This window comes from Equus quagga, chromosome 7 (genome assembly GCF_021613505.1).
Source record: "Equus quagga isolate Etosha38 chromosome 7, UCLA_HA_Equagga_1.0, whole genome shotgun sequence".
In the NCBI taxonomy this organism is placed as follows: Eukaryota; Metazoa; Chordata; class Mammalia; order Perissodactyla; family Equidae; genus Equus; species Equus quagga.
In genome coordinates, this window is record NC_060273.1 from 61,133,937 (window position 1) to 61,148,270 (window position 14,334).

Below are 14,334 nucleotides of genomic sequence, written 5' to 3' on the forward strand. Positions count from 1 at the left end.
GTCACCCCAAAGAGTCAAGTAAAAGGAATAGTAAAAGTATAATCCTTTAAGATAGAAGTTGCAGACTGGAATTGCTACAGGGCCCTGGCAGGTAACGTAACCTCCTGAAGCAGTCCAGATGAAGAATGGGGTTACTTGTGCCCAGTTCAAAATGGGTGGCCTTTATTTAGCAATGGCCAACTCTTGACTTTTATAAATCGATACCCACGGTTGTCAGTTCTTTGGCTTGTCCCACGCAAAAAGAATCTGCATTATTATGAGACATATCCTAATGGTAAATGCTGCCAACTAATCTAAAATTTAAGTCTGTGCAGGCCAGGCCACACAAAATATTCCTGAAGATTATTACCACTGTGTAACATCTGATTTAGGAACACTGAATATCACACAAATTATTTGGTGACAAAGGATCAAGAAGTCCCTATCCACCGAGATCGTCTGTAGCTGCTGCTGTTTTTCAGCAGAGCCTATCCTTGTCCCCTCAGTGATATTTAGTATGCAGGCTCTTCATCATTAGTTTGTCTTTGCTTTCTAAGACTAATTGCTGGAGGTCCAGACTGAGACTTCACGCTCCTTCAAATCGTTCATCTTTGAAAGTTTGCTCAACATCTACCTGGCAGAAGAGCCAAGCTTAGGTTGGGGAAGAGAAGGAAAGACTCCCAAACCCGTGTCGTTTACTCAGTGAATCAGCCCTGCAGCTATCCCAGCCCGTCTCTTTGGGAGTCCAGGAAACATCTAAGGCAGGATTTCTCAGCCTCAGAACTATTCACATTTTGGGCAAGATAATTCTTTGCATAAGAGGATGTCCTGTGCAGTGTAGGGTGTTTAGCAGCATCCCGGGGCTTTACCCCCTGGAAGCCAGTAGCACCCTTAACCCAGTTTGACAATCAAAGATGTCTCCAGATATTGTCATAAAGTCCCCTGGGGGGCAAAATCACCCCTTGTTGAGAACCATTGATCTAGGGGTATTCATGCATGCCCCTTGGGGGTCTCTCACCTCTTCTCAGGCTGCTTAGACTGTACTCTTCCTAAGAGGAGTTCTGGTAAATGAAATGTGTTCCGTCATGTTTCATTTCCAGTGATGTTTGATGCCCTGGGCAGCTGCTCTGCTGTCCCCATCCCCTTACCTTAGTCCTGAAAAATTAGTTTTATGGCTAATCTCTCATGTTACCAACTCCTCCTCATGTTTCAGCTATTTGCTCAGTACTTCTTCCAACTCTTACTCTTTAATCCTACGCTAGTGTTTGCATCTGATTAACCAGCTAAAAAGCTTCAAGTTATTTTCCATTCCAAGTACTTAAAACGTCATTTTGTTTGTTCAGTGAGGATTAATCTAGACCCTTGCCTTTCTCATGACTAAAATTAAGACAAATAAGCACTGACAAAGTGGCCATAGGAAGATTTTTCCCCACAACTTTTTCTGCTATATTTTATTTGAAGAATTTTATGACCCTATTTGTTTTTTAAGGGGAGTAATGACATCAATCTATTAAGGCTGTTGGGGAATTAAATGAGTCAGATTATGCAGGGTGCTTGGCACAAAGTAAGTGCTCAGTGATAGTTATAAAAATTATCACCAGTAACATTTGTGCAACTTGCAGTAAACAATTTGTCTTAAGCTTATGAAATTCATCCTGGTTGTATGGTGCTGGTGGTAGGAGATGGGGGCAAAAGGCTCTGTCAACAGTTGCTTCTTTAATTGGCAAGTTAGGGCAGCAGGAATATAAAGATTAAACATGACAAACTGTCTAAAAATCAGAAATGAGAAGCATGATGCAGTCAATGAGAAATGCAAATATGTACAAAATGCTCAATTCACCTAAGTGTAGAAAAGTTGACTGCTGGAAATGGAAATTATTTAAAGCTCTGAGACGTGTGATCTCGTAACATGATTTACTGGGAAATTCCAGCAGCTAGACAACAGAAACATGGCCTCTCTAACAAAAACTGAACACAGCATTTAATATCTATTATTTGTTACTAAGATTCTACTTAGCCGGATAGCGGCATTTAATTCCAACTTCATGATGCAAATAACTTGCCACATGCCTATTGGTATTTACAGTCTCTAAGCAGCTTGGAAAATGAGGCAATGCTTTAAGGGCTCTATATCCATTGGTCAGCATGACAGTCCAAAAGATAGTCTAGCCTCTCTTGTCTCAAAATTGTATGTACCCCTCTGTTAGGGAAGTGGTAAGGGGAAAGACCACTGGTCCTAGGAGTGAGGACATGGGGCTTGTGGTCCCTTGTCTGCCACCAACTTCCTGGTGAGGCCTTGAGCAGATTTATGAACTTCTCTAAGCTTCAGTGTCCTCACCCTGGCACAAGGAAGCAGCACAAAACGACCTCTAATTTGCTTCTGGTGCTAACATTCTGGGATTAACCAGATCTGTGATCCTAGGTCACACTTGTGCCAAGAAACCGTGGGACTCTGAGAAAAGGAACAAGGACTTGCAAAGCACTCTTCTCTTCAGCAGATGGAAAACTACGAAATGTCAAGTGCCTTTTAACAACATTCTAGACTGTTCAAAGTGTTAGGCAAATTTTATATTGTTTAGAAATGTCTAGCTTGTATCCTACTGTTACAGCTATTCAGATTTTACATGTTGTAGCTGTTTCTTCTCTTCTAAAATGCCTCCTATGTCCATGTTTCTTCGTAGCAGTCTGATAGGATCCAACAGCACAAAGTCCACAATAACCCTAGCCACCAACCAAGATCATATGTAAATATTTTCATGAAGTCAGATATTACGTTCATTTCTTTCCACCTCCTTTTTTTCTTAAACTTGGTAATATTCCCCTTTTGTTACCCTCAAAATAGGCTTGTTGTTTGCTCTGTCTTCTCTTTTCCTTATGAACCCATCAATGACTATCCATGACTATGGCAACTGGTTCATGACATTTACCCCAATTAGCTGAGTTACAGGCAACTCAGTAAAAGGATTGGACATGAAAATTTCTTTTTTAGGGTGTGAATCAAAACTCTCAAAAAAGCACAAAAAATAATTCTGATTTTCTGTATGTTTGAAGCATTCACATAATCCGTAAGTATAATATATTGGTCCCACTTTCCTTATTTTGTGTAATCAAACCATAATCAATAAGAACTACAACTATTTCATAATGAGATTTCTGAAGCATTGAGGACAAATTCATCAGGAGCACACATATAAAAGTCACTGGAGAGAGTCTTTTCTTTCTTAAGTGCCCTTGAAACCCAGCAACTGAATTATATTCCAGGCCCCAAAGGAGAGCTACAAGGTTATAATTGTCTCACACTTAATTACATGCATTGCAAAAGGTAAATGGACGAAGCCATTTTTGTACCATGTATAGAAAATAAAATCTCTTATAAATTTTGTTCTTGCTGGCCCACTGATTCACAGCAAGCAGAAATTTATGCAAGAACCATGTCTAACAGTGATGGTGGTGTTTAACTGTGCAGCCGAGCCGAGAACACTGCCTTCACTGTTCTGGGCCTGGGCCCCACACTTACAGATATGCTATTCTTCTTCTCTTGGGGCCCTGGTGAGGTGGCTTCTTTTTCTGTTTTCCTTTATTGGTCACAGTTGTTTCTTTCCAGGCCATCTTCTCTGAGTTTCCAAGGGAGCATTAGCTTAAGGCCTTGCCTTGACACGGTCAGATATAATCAGAGAAATGAAAATTGTCATAGGAAAGAGAAAGGATATTTTAGCCAAGCTGCACAAGAGAAATAGAGCCACTTTCAAGCCCCGTTTCCTGTAGCTTCTAATGGAGCCTGCTCAGGAGGGATGTCAGCTGTGCGGGGGTAAGTAAAAGCAACCTGGCCCTTCCTACATAACCAGGAATGACCACCTCCTATGATGACTGAGTCCAAGTTTTGAATCAGGTCTGAAATATAACCATTTCTCTTTGTGCTGCATTTGAAATCTCATTTGGCTTGCTGAGGGCGAGATCTATGTTCCTTTTGTATCACTGTGTTGTATTTTTCTTCGATTGATTTCACTAAGATAAACTGATGACAAATGCTACTTCCTTATGTGCGATAGAGCTTGCAGCCTGAATGTACCTGAATACATTTTATGATAAATAATATATCCTGCATTCATCCAGTGCAGTCTGAGGAAGCAGACGGAGTTAGTGTCTTGTTCTCAAAGCAGAAAGAAACTACAGCTTTAAGGGAGAGAGTGAGATCATTATACGGCTTCCCCGTTTCATCTCAGTAAGCTCTGAAGCTGGCAGTGGTTTTCAACTATCTGTGGGAACTTTGGTTTCCCTTTGAGTTCAAAGGAGAAAATAGATGCTTAAAGAAAAATCTGTTTACTCTCTAAGTATTAACTACTCCTTCCAGAAAAAGCCCCATGCATGCAAGTGAGTCTGTGATGAACACCTTTAGTACAATCCTACTGTGGCATGCTATTAGGGCTAGGGTAACACATCTCTAACCACAAGGTAAAAAGTAAATTTTTTGAAATCACTCTCAGCAGCTAGTTGTTTAAGCTGAAGGCGGTCATATATCTGGGAACTCATTTGTCCTCCAAATTTGCTACACAATTCTGGCTAAGGTAGTCAGAGGGGAATTCAAAATTCTAGGGAGGAACTTGACCTGCAACAACCGATCTGGCACTCATCTGCTTTCTTCTCCAACATCCCTTTCTCTGGTTCCAGATCTTGTAAACATACAGTCCAGAGAACTAGGAGCATCATTCCATTAACAGATGCACTGTTACATTAAGCCATTAATCAGGCAAATCACAAATGTTGTTTTCTTTCTAGACGTTACTATAATTAGTCCTAATAGTACCTGCTAAATTTGTCATTTCATTGCCATTGATGACTTTTTAAAATTTTATCAAATAATTCATTTCTCCTATTTATATAGATTTAAGTTGTATTTCTACCTCGGAGGGTTCAGGATCTCTCTCCTCCAGTTGTGACTATATAATTCCCAAAGAATATAGCAGGGGAACCTCACCTATTGGGTGGATGAATGGACTCTTGAGAGACTGAAAGTTGAAACTCACATGCTAAGTTTGCAATAAAACCATATTCCCCTCCTGCTCAAGGATGGGCGTTATTGCTTTGAGGCATATGGTGCTAATAAATCAGCTGAGGGAGTCTGCCGTTCTCAAAGGCAGAGCTGGAAAGGGAACTTAATCCAGCCACCAGGTTTATAGGTGGTGACACTGGGACTCGGGGAAATGACGTCTGAGTTACTGAGACGAAACAGTGACTGGCGTCCAAGGCTCGTGGCTCTCAATCCAGTGCCAGCTTTTCTACCACCTATTCTCCAAATGGCCCTTGCTGTACCAGAAGGGAATAAAAGTCTTCTTGACTCAAAAGTGAGCTAAAACAGGTTGGATTTCTGAGACTGATTCTCTCCACCTACCTACTCTCCTGAAAGTAAACCTTAGCCAGACATTCTTAGATCCTTGTTTGAACCTAGGAAGCTCTGTCTTCATTGCTGATTAAATGTCACTGATTTCTCCCTTTCCAGTAACATCACTTTCAACATTTTCTGCTAAAAATTTCAAGTATCCGGAGCCCTTTCTCCTTCTCATCTTTTCTCTATGGAATACACTTTTGTTAAGAGATTGAGTAAATGGGTTGTTACAATAGCAGTGGTGTGGCTTAGTAAAAACAAATAAACGTTGGAATTGATCTTGGAATTGAATCCCTTGTTTTACTTCTCAGTAACCGTGTGACATTAGACAAGTTTCTTAGCCTCTCAAATCCTCACATTGTGTGCGTGTGGGTGTGTAATCATCCAATACAACATAAGGACTGGCTCACAAAAGCCGCTTTATAATTATTAGTCATTTCTATTCATTGGAACCGGATGAGAGAGAATATTATCTGTCATGGCACTTTTAGTGTTATGTGTCTCAATGTCTGGAGCAAAGAAGGAGAATCTCATTTTCTCCTTTTGGCGTTAATCATCACTGGCTGCTGTTAATGCGGACAGCCTTGCAGATAGTTAGCAGCCTGCAAGCAACCTGAATTTTGGGGGAGGACAGACTTCCATTCCTTAACCAAAGTTGCTGCAGGCTGCTCGCGTGTGGTGTAGTATCAATTTGAACTAGCTGGATTGAAGAAACAGCACAGGAACATAAGAATACATTGTTTCTTTGCCTGATCTGCCTGTTTAAATAAAAATACCGGAACCCTGCAAGCTTGGTGGAGAGATTTTCACACACAAGCCACCATGTATTCCTTACAGCCTCCTCCCCAAGTACAACCCAAAACAGTGGCTCTCAAAATGGGCTTTTTGGGCCTGCTGCTTCAGCATTACTCAGGAATTTGTTAGAAATGCAAATTCTCAGGCCCTCCTCCAGACATACTGAGTCAGAGTCTTGGGAAGACTCAGAAATCTGTGTTTTCCGCAAGCTTCCAGGTGATTCTGATGCTGACTGGAGTTAGAGAACCATGACCTGGAGAATCTGCCCGAGTGCTTTATGGCCTACGGTGTTTCTCAAAGTGAGGAGTACATACCAGAACAGTACTCAAAACGATCTGAGATTGAACAAAGATGACATTAGTTCACACTCTGATGTGGCATCAAATAGCGGAATCAGAGTGAAAGTTTTCTCTGCTTTGATTCTCTTTCCATTCTTAAGTCTTAGTTTGATGTGAATAGGTCTTTAACACCTCTCTAACCACTGCTAATCTCCTCTTTCAAGAAAGAGAGTATGTGCAAATTCAGTGTCTTTAGGGACCAGCAGAATCTAGCGATATTTTGGTTTCTTTGTATTTGCTTTTATGAATACCTTTGATTTAGGCACATTATATTTGTTTTACATTTATGTAGTGATAAAAAGTTTTCTTTATAAATGTTTACGTGAGTCAATTTAAAGAAAAAGTTAAGAAAACTATAATACAGTTGGTGTGTAGATGTGGAAAGAATGAGTGCATTCAGAGAAATGCTGGTATGCTAGAGGGAACCTAGTTACATCAGCACTTTAATTCCATTTGTGGCATTTATGAGCTGTACTCCTTTTCTTAGCCTCCATTTTTTCGTCTATCAAATGGGAATGATGATATCGACATCATAGAAACAGTATGAGAATTTATGTATGGCAAATGCTTGCTGCAATCCTTAGAATGTAGCCGGTACTTGCTACATTCTTATTCCCTCAAGTTTTATTTGGGAGTCAATTTGTGTGGCCTTCAGAATACCATTTCTTTCTGGGCTTCAGAGTCCTCATTTGTAAGACAACCAAAAGAGACCTGATGATCTCAAAGGCCCCTTCCGACTCTTCACTGATATGTATATGCATGTATTTTGTATGTGAGTATGTACATATACTTATATATATGTAATAAATTCTGTATTCCCTACCTTTTTATAAGCATGGTGTAGGCATAAGTAACTGTATTCCCCAGACATAAACCTTGACTGCTAGGGAATAATATTGAAAGTGGCTGAGCTGTGTTGGAAAATAAAAGTCAAGTCATGAGGAATGTGGGAGCTGATGTACATTTCAGAGCTCAAACGTAATTTCATCGTATTTTATTATCATCTGTCAAACTTAAAGCAACACTGAGACTAGAAAACAGATTGTCATGGAGGTTTCTGAGGACAATGGTTTCCATGAGTTGGTGTAAATATATTCAGAGAGACTTGTTTCTCCTTAATAACCCACGTTTTTCCTTCTGAATTGCTGATGCGTTCGCTTATAGTGTTTGAAAGGCAGCTTGTCCTTTGCTGTCAAGTGAACTTGATAGAATAATAGAAAATTCTGATAAATTCAATCAGACCTTGTTGTTTCCTAAGGGAATTTCTTGACTACTTATTCTACTGAAGGAGAAAAAGAGAAGATGGTGTTTCTTTGGTCTTGTACAAAACACCGACCAAGTTTAACAGTGCAGGTTCCAGTTAGCAGGACCTGCTTGAGTTTTCCCTTCTCGGCATCCCAGGGGACAGTGCTGCAGGAGTGTAGGGGCCCTTTGGAAGGTGAAAGCAAGACATAAAGGGTTACTACAGGATTGCCCTGTTATGAAATCAGAAGTGGTAACCATCAACTTACTGCTTGTAGCATTCTTGTCAATCAGGAAACTTAAAATCCAGAAAAATGGTGAAGTGAATTTCTCAATCAGAATATAAAATAGCTTGCACTATCTTTTACATAACTGACTATTAAAGAGTCCCAGAAGCTAGATCCTCTAAAATATTGACGATTCTGATGAAATACCCCAGTGGGGCTATTTGACTCAATTCAGCTGTCACTTAATTGAAAATTATTATGTAAGGCACAGGGAATGTGCTTGAAGTTACACAAAGGTTCAAGTTACTATTTTACTATCTCTTTAAGCTCCAGTCTCACCTATAAACTGAAGATAAAATGTTCCCACTTCACAAGATTGTTGCGAAAATTAACCAAGGAGATGACATTGGAAATAACCAGAACAGCTAATAGTCACTGACCACTTACTACTTGCCCGGTGTCACTCCAGGGGCTAGGATCATTTAGCCTCAATCAATCTCTGAGGTAGGTATTATTCTTAGGTCCAGGTGGTGGATGTGGGAACAGACCCCAGAGAGAACTAACTTGCCAAACATGTAGTCTGGCTCTAGATGCCTCTTCTTTAAGGCTTAAAAACACTTGACATTGTTCTCAGCATTTCCTATGAGTTGAATCATGTGAAATTAGATACTTGACCTTTTTTCTACTCATAAAAAAAGCAATTTTGTGTGATCCTACCTAATAAGCATTGAATATGGATTAATAGTAGCTACAGTTGCTACTGCTAAAATAGTAACAATAATAATATTGATTTTTATCTTTGAACCTCCTCATTAATGTAAGGAATGCAAGTGACACTATAGCGTAAAGACCACTAGCTTGGCAATCAGGAACGAGGTGATCTCTAGGTCTCTGTTTCCCCATTTGTAAAACAAATGGGATTGGTCTTTTTCAGCTCTAATAGTCAATGGCAGAGCTTTAAAAACTGCATTGGGAAAAGGACCAGGTTTTTGGCCAATCCATCTTCAACCAATAACTTCTACTGTGAATGACTAGTACATAGTTCATGTCATACACAAGGCGAGTTTACTGATCACCTGCTTGCATATCGTAGCAGGGTAAAATCAGCATACCCAGTTCTAAACGCACATTCTCAATTTCTGTATTTAACTTCTTGTAAACCAGTAATAAACAGTTCATGGACTGGTGCTGCTTCATGGACTATACTTTGAGTAGAAATGGATCTCCATGATATATATAAATAAATTCTTAAAGAAAAGGGAGCGTGTGGGTGTGTGTTCGTTTCCCTTTAAAAATGTATTGTTTGGAGGTTAGAAATGAATATCATTAAAAACTGGAGAATTTTAAAAAGGAAGGCCACAGATGTGTGATATAAACAACAGTACTCAGAACATTTGGATAAGGTAGAGAAAAGAAGGCAGTGTGTACCAGAGTCTGTTAGTACGTTTATTTTAAAAAATTGTTTTTTTATGTAAATCATAGCTAAGCACATTCCACGTTGTCATGTTTGAAGCACTGGGGAATTAGAGGTAAATGAGGCCTTGCCCCTCTCCTCCAGAAACTCACGGTCTAGCCAGAGATGCAGCACATAAGCATGAAATTGTAGAATAGCAGATAATGCTCTGAAGAAAGACACAAGAAGAAGCATTTAATTTGGCTGGAGTATCAGAGGCGGCTTGACCCCTAAGGTGTAATTTCTTATATTTTGGTGTTTCGAATAGTTTTTCTTTATTAAAAAAAAACTTTTTTATTCGTGTCTAACTCACACACAAAGTAGACTAATCTGGAGTATACAGCTTTGATGAATTATAACAGAGTGAACACGCTCATGTAGTCACTCGATCAAAAAGTCACTGCTTGATCAGGAAATTGAATGTCACCCGCTTTCCGGAAGGTCCTGACGTGGCCCTTCCTAACTGTGGTCCTCTCCCTCTCCAAATGTAACTATGATCCTGATTTCTAATACCAAGGATTAAATTTGCCTGTTCTTGAAATGTTATGTGAATGGAATCACACTGATATAATCCCTTGTGTCTGGCTTTTCTGTTCAGTGTGATGTCTGTAATCATGCTTCCCAAACTGTGTGCCAAAGTATCCCAGAGCACTGCAGGATATTTTTAAATTTTAGAGAAACGTAGTGATATTCAGTATCTATCAGACACTGAACAAAGTAGTATCTCGTGGTAGTTTACAATTTCAACATTAGACTGCACTACATTCCTTTCTGTGGTGTCGTATCTTTGCAAACATTCAAGGGGCTGTGATTAAAAGCAAGTACATGCAAAAATTTGGAACAATAAATGGCAGGTTCTAATCTGATTCCAAGATTTGAGATGCTGTGCAGAGCCCAGCGGGCATACACATCCCACTAATAACAGTTACTTTGGTTATTTAAGGATGAAATTAAAATATTAGTTTTTTCTTTCAATTGATGTGTACTTTTTTTAACATAGGTGCTGAATTGCTAGGACAGAAATCTTTATTAAGTTATTGAGACCTAACTACTTAATAATTCGAACTATTAGATACTTCTTTTGGTGGAGTAGCATTATGAAAACATTCCTGAGACACTAAGTGACCTGAGAAAGTTTGGGAAAATCTGGTCAGAAAGTTCATTTGTATTGTTATGTGCAACAGTCTTTGTTCATTTGCATTTCTGTTTAGTTTTCTATTGTATGAGTACACCATAGTTTATTTATGTATTCTACAGTTGGAAATTTGGTCTGTTTCCAATTTGGAACTATTATGAATATTGTTCCTATGAACAGTTCTAAATACATCTTTCAGCAAACATACATGTATATTTCAGTTAGGTATACATTTAGGAGTGGAAATACTGAGTCATAGGATATGGACATTTCAACTTCAGTCGAAACTGCTAAATAGTTTTCTAAAATGGTCATTCCAATTTACATTCCCACCAGGGTTGTACAAGAGTATCCGTTGTTTCATATCCTACTAATGTTTAATATTTTTAGTCATTTTAATACAGCCAATTCTTGTAGGTGCAGGGAAATCCAGATTTTGTGCCGCCTAAAGCTTAATTCAATTTTGAGGGTCTTACCTAAAAAAAGATAGTAAATTATAAATACAAATTTAAGTTTAAGAATGATTAATTATTGAATAGGAGAAAATAAATTACAGCAAATTATAAACTTTCAAAGCTGAAAAATAACCCAAATATCACAAAATCAAGAAAAATTGAGAAAAGTCATGAATTCATTGCCCATCATACCCCCTACAATTTTCCATCTTTCCACTTTTTGGTTGCATATTCCTAGATTACCTCTTCATATGGCAACATTTTGTATTATCACTTTCTCTGGAGAAAATAGAAAGACAATCCAGTCTTTCTTATAGTACATTTGATCAAAACTTGTTTTCAAAATATAGATCATTTAGGGAAGTTTCTTTATGTTTAAGAATTTGTCAAATTTAAAGAAATTGCTATAGATTTTTTTCCAAAACTGAACTGCAAATTTTTAGGACGTCACAAATAGTACAGCATGTAATCTTAAATATACTTTGAATTGGTGAAATTCATTCGTCATCCACGTCCTGGTTGTAGTGGTTTATTGTGTATTTTGCTAGTTCTTCCCTTTGATTTGTGTCTCCATCAGCACAGCAGGTAGTAAGAGCTAGCAATTAATTACCTGTACCTGGGGGGTGACCACAAACCATATACAAATATCCCACTAAATCCAAACTAAACGTTTCCCCAACTTACCTTCCAGTATTCGGATCCCACATACCCTCACAGCTGCTTCTATGATCATATGACTTTTCTCCTCCCCCCACCTCCCATTAATATGTTGAAATATCTTCCTTCCTTTTCTAACTTAAAACCACTCTCGCATTCCTGTGCCACCTAGTCAAGATGTATTATCCTTTTTATGAATCTCTGAATTTGGGGCGGGAAATATTTTGTTTAGAATTACTACTTCTACATTTATAAAAGATTGGGCAATAATATTCCTTTTCTTCAGCTTTATTGAGGTATAATTGACAAATAAAATTGTAAGATGTTTTAAGCATACATCATGAAGATTCAATATATACATACATTGTAAAAGGATTCCTCCCACCTAGTTAATTAACACACCAATCACCTCATCTTTTTTCTAGTCGCGACATTTAAGTTCTACTCTTTTAGTGTTTTCAATTATACAATACAGTGTTATCAATTACAGTCACTGTGTTATACATTAGATTCTCATTAGACATATGACATATTCATCTAACAGCTGAATGTTTGTACTCTTTTACCAACCTCTCCCTATTCCCCTACAGTGCCCCTCAAGTTCCTGGCAATCACTTTTCTACTCTCAGTTTCTATGAGTTTGATTTTTTGTGTTAGATTCCACATATAAGTGATACCATGCAGCATTGATATTTCTCTGGCTTATTTCATTTAGCGTAATGCACTCAAGGTCTACTTATGTTGTCACAAATGGCAGGGTTTCCTTTTTTCTCATGGCTAAATAGTCCATTGCATATATATGCCACATCTTCTTTATCCATTCATCTGTTGATGGACAATTAGGTTGTTTCTATATCTTGGCTATTGTGAATAATGCTGCCAGGAACCAGATATCTCTGATATCCTGGTTTCATTTCCTTTGAATGTATACTTAGAAGTGAGATTGCTGGATCATATGGTAGTCTATTTTTAATTTTTTGAGGAAGATCCATACTATTTTTCATAATGACTACACCAATTTACCTTCCCACCAATAGTGTACAAAGGTTCTCCTTTCTCCACGTCCTCAAAACATTTGTTATTTCTTGTCATTTTGGTACTAGCTGTTCTGACAGGTGTGAGTTGATATCTCATTGTGATTTTAATTTGCACGTCCCTGATGAATAGTAATGTTGAGCACTTTTTCATGTACCTGTTGGCTTCTAAGGACAAATGTTTATTCAGATCCCCTGCCCAATTTTGTTTTATTTTTTGGTATTTAGTTGTATAAGTTCTTTATATATTTTGGATATTAACCCCTAATTGGATATATGATTTGCAAATATTTTCTCCTATTCTAGAGGTTGCCTTTCATTTTGTTGCTTTTCTTTGCTAGACAAAGCTTTTTAGTTTGATGTGGTCCTACTTGTTTATTTTTGCTTTTATTGCCTTTGCTTTTAGTATCAAATGCAAAAAATCATTGCCAAGACTGATGTTAATGTTACCACCTACATTATCTGCTAGGAGTTTTATGGTTTCAGGATTCACATTCAAGTCTTTAATCCATTTAGAGTTGATTTTTGTATACGGTGTAAGATAGGAGGCCAGTTTCATTCTTTTGCATGTGGCTGTCCAGTTTTCCCAACACCATTTATGGAAGAGACTATCCTTTCCCCATTGTATATTCTTGGCTCTTTTATCACAAACTAATTGACCATATATGCATAGGTTTATTTCTGGGCATTGTTCTGTTCCATTGATCTATGTGCCTTTTTTTATGCTAATACTATACTGATTTTATTACTATAGCTTTATAACATGGTTTGAAATCTGGAAGTGTAATGCCCCCAACTGTTATTCTTGCTCAAGATTGCTTTGGCCATTTGGGGTCTATTGTGGTTCCGTAAAAATTTTAGAATTATTTTTTCTATTTCTGTGAAAAATGCCACTGGAATTTTGATAGGTATTGTACTGAACATGTAGATCGCTTTGGGAAGTATGGACATTTCAACAATCAAACAATTAATCAAGCAGTTCTTCCAATCCATGAACACGGGATATCTTTTCATTTATTTGTATCATATTCAATTTTTTAATCAATATCTTATAGTTTTCAGTGTACAGATCTTTCACCTCTGTGGTTAAATTTACTCCAAGTGATCTATTATTTAATGCCATTATATATGGGGTGGTCTTCTTAATTTCTCTTTCTGATAGTGCATTGTTAGTGGATAGAATTACAACTGATTTTTGTAAATTTATTTTGTATCCTGCAACTTTACTGAGTTTGTTAATTCTGACAGGTTTTTAGTGGAGTCTTTAGGATTTTCTATATATAAAATCATGTCATCTACAAATAGAGACAATTTTACTTATTTCTCTCTGATTTGGATGACTTTTATTTCTTTTTCTTTCCTAATGCTCTGGCTAGGACTTCCAATACTACATTGAATATAGTTGGCAATAGTGGGCATCCTTGTCTTGCTCCTGATCTTAGAGAAAAAGCTAAAAGCTTTTAGAGTATTCAACTTTTCACCGTTAGTATGATGTTAGCTGTGGGCTTGTCATGTAAGGCTTTTATTTTGTTGAGGTATGTTTCCTCTTACCCAGTTTGTTGAGAGCGTTTGTCATGAATGGATGTTAAATTTTGTCAAATGCTTTTTCTGCATCTATTGAAATGATCATATGATT

At 37.8% G+C, this 14,334-nt stretch overlaps 1 protein-coding gene across 6 annotated transcripts in view; it reads left to right on the forward strand.

Moving 5' to 3' along the window:
• ATP10B (ATPase phospholipid transporting 10B (putative)) overlaps window positions 1-14,334 on the forward strand; it is a 285,082-nt gene that overhangs the window by 48,264 nt on the left and 222,484 nt on the right. For all 6 annotated transcript variants that reach the window (XM_046667349.1, XM_046667350.1, XM_046667353.1 and 3 more), the window contains exon 3: window positions 8,292-8,468. The gene's annotated coding sequence lies outside the window, so the exon portion shown is untranslated. The remainder of the gene's footprint in view (window positions 1-8,291; window positions 8,469-14,334) is intronic.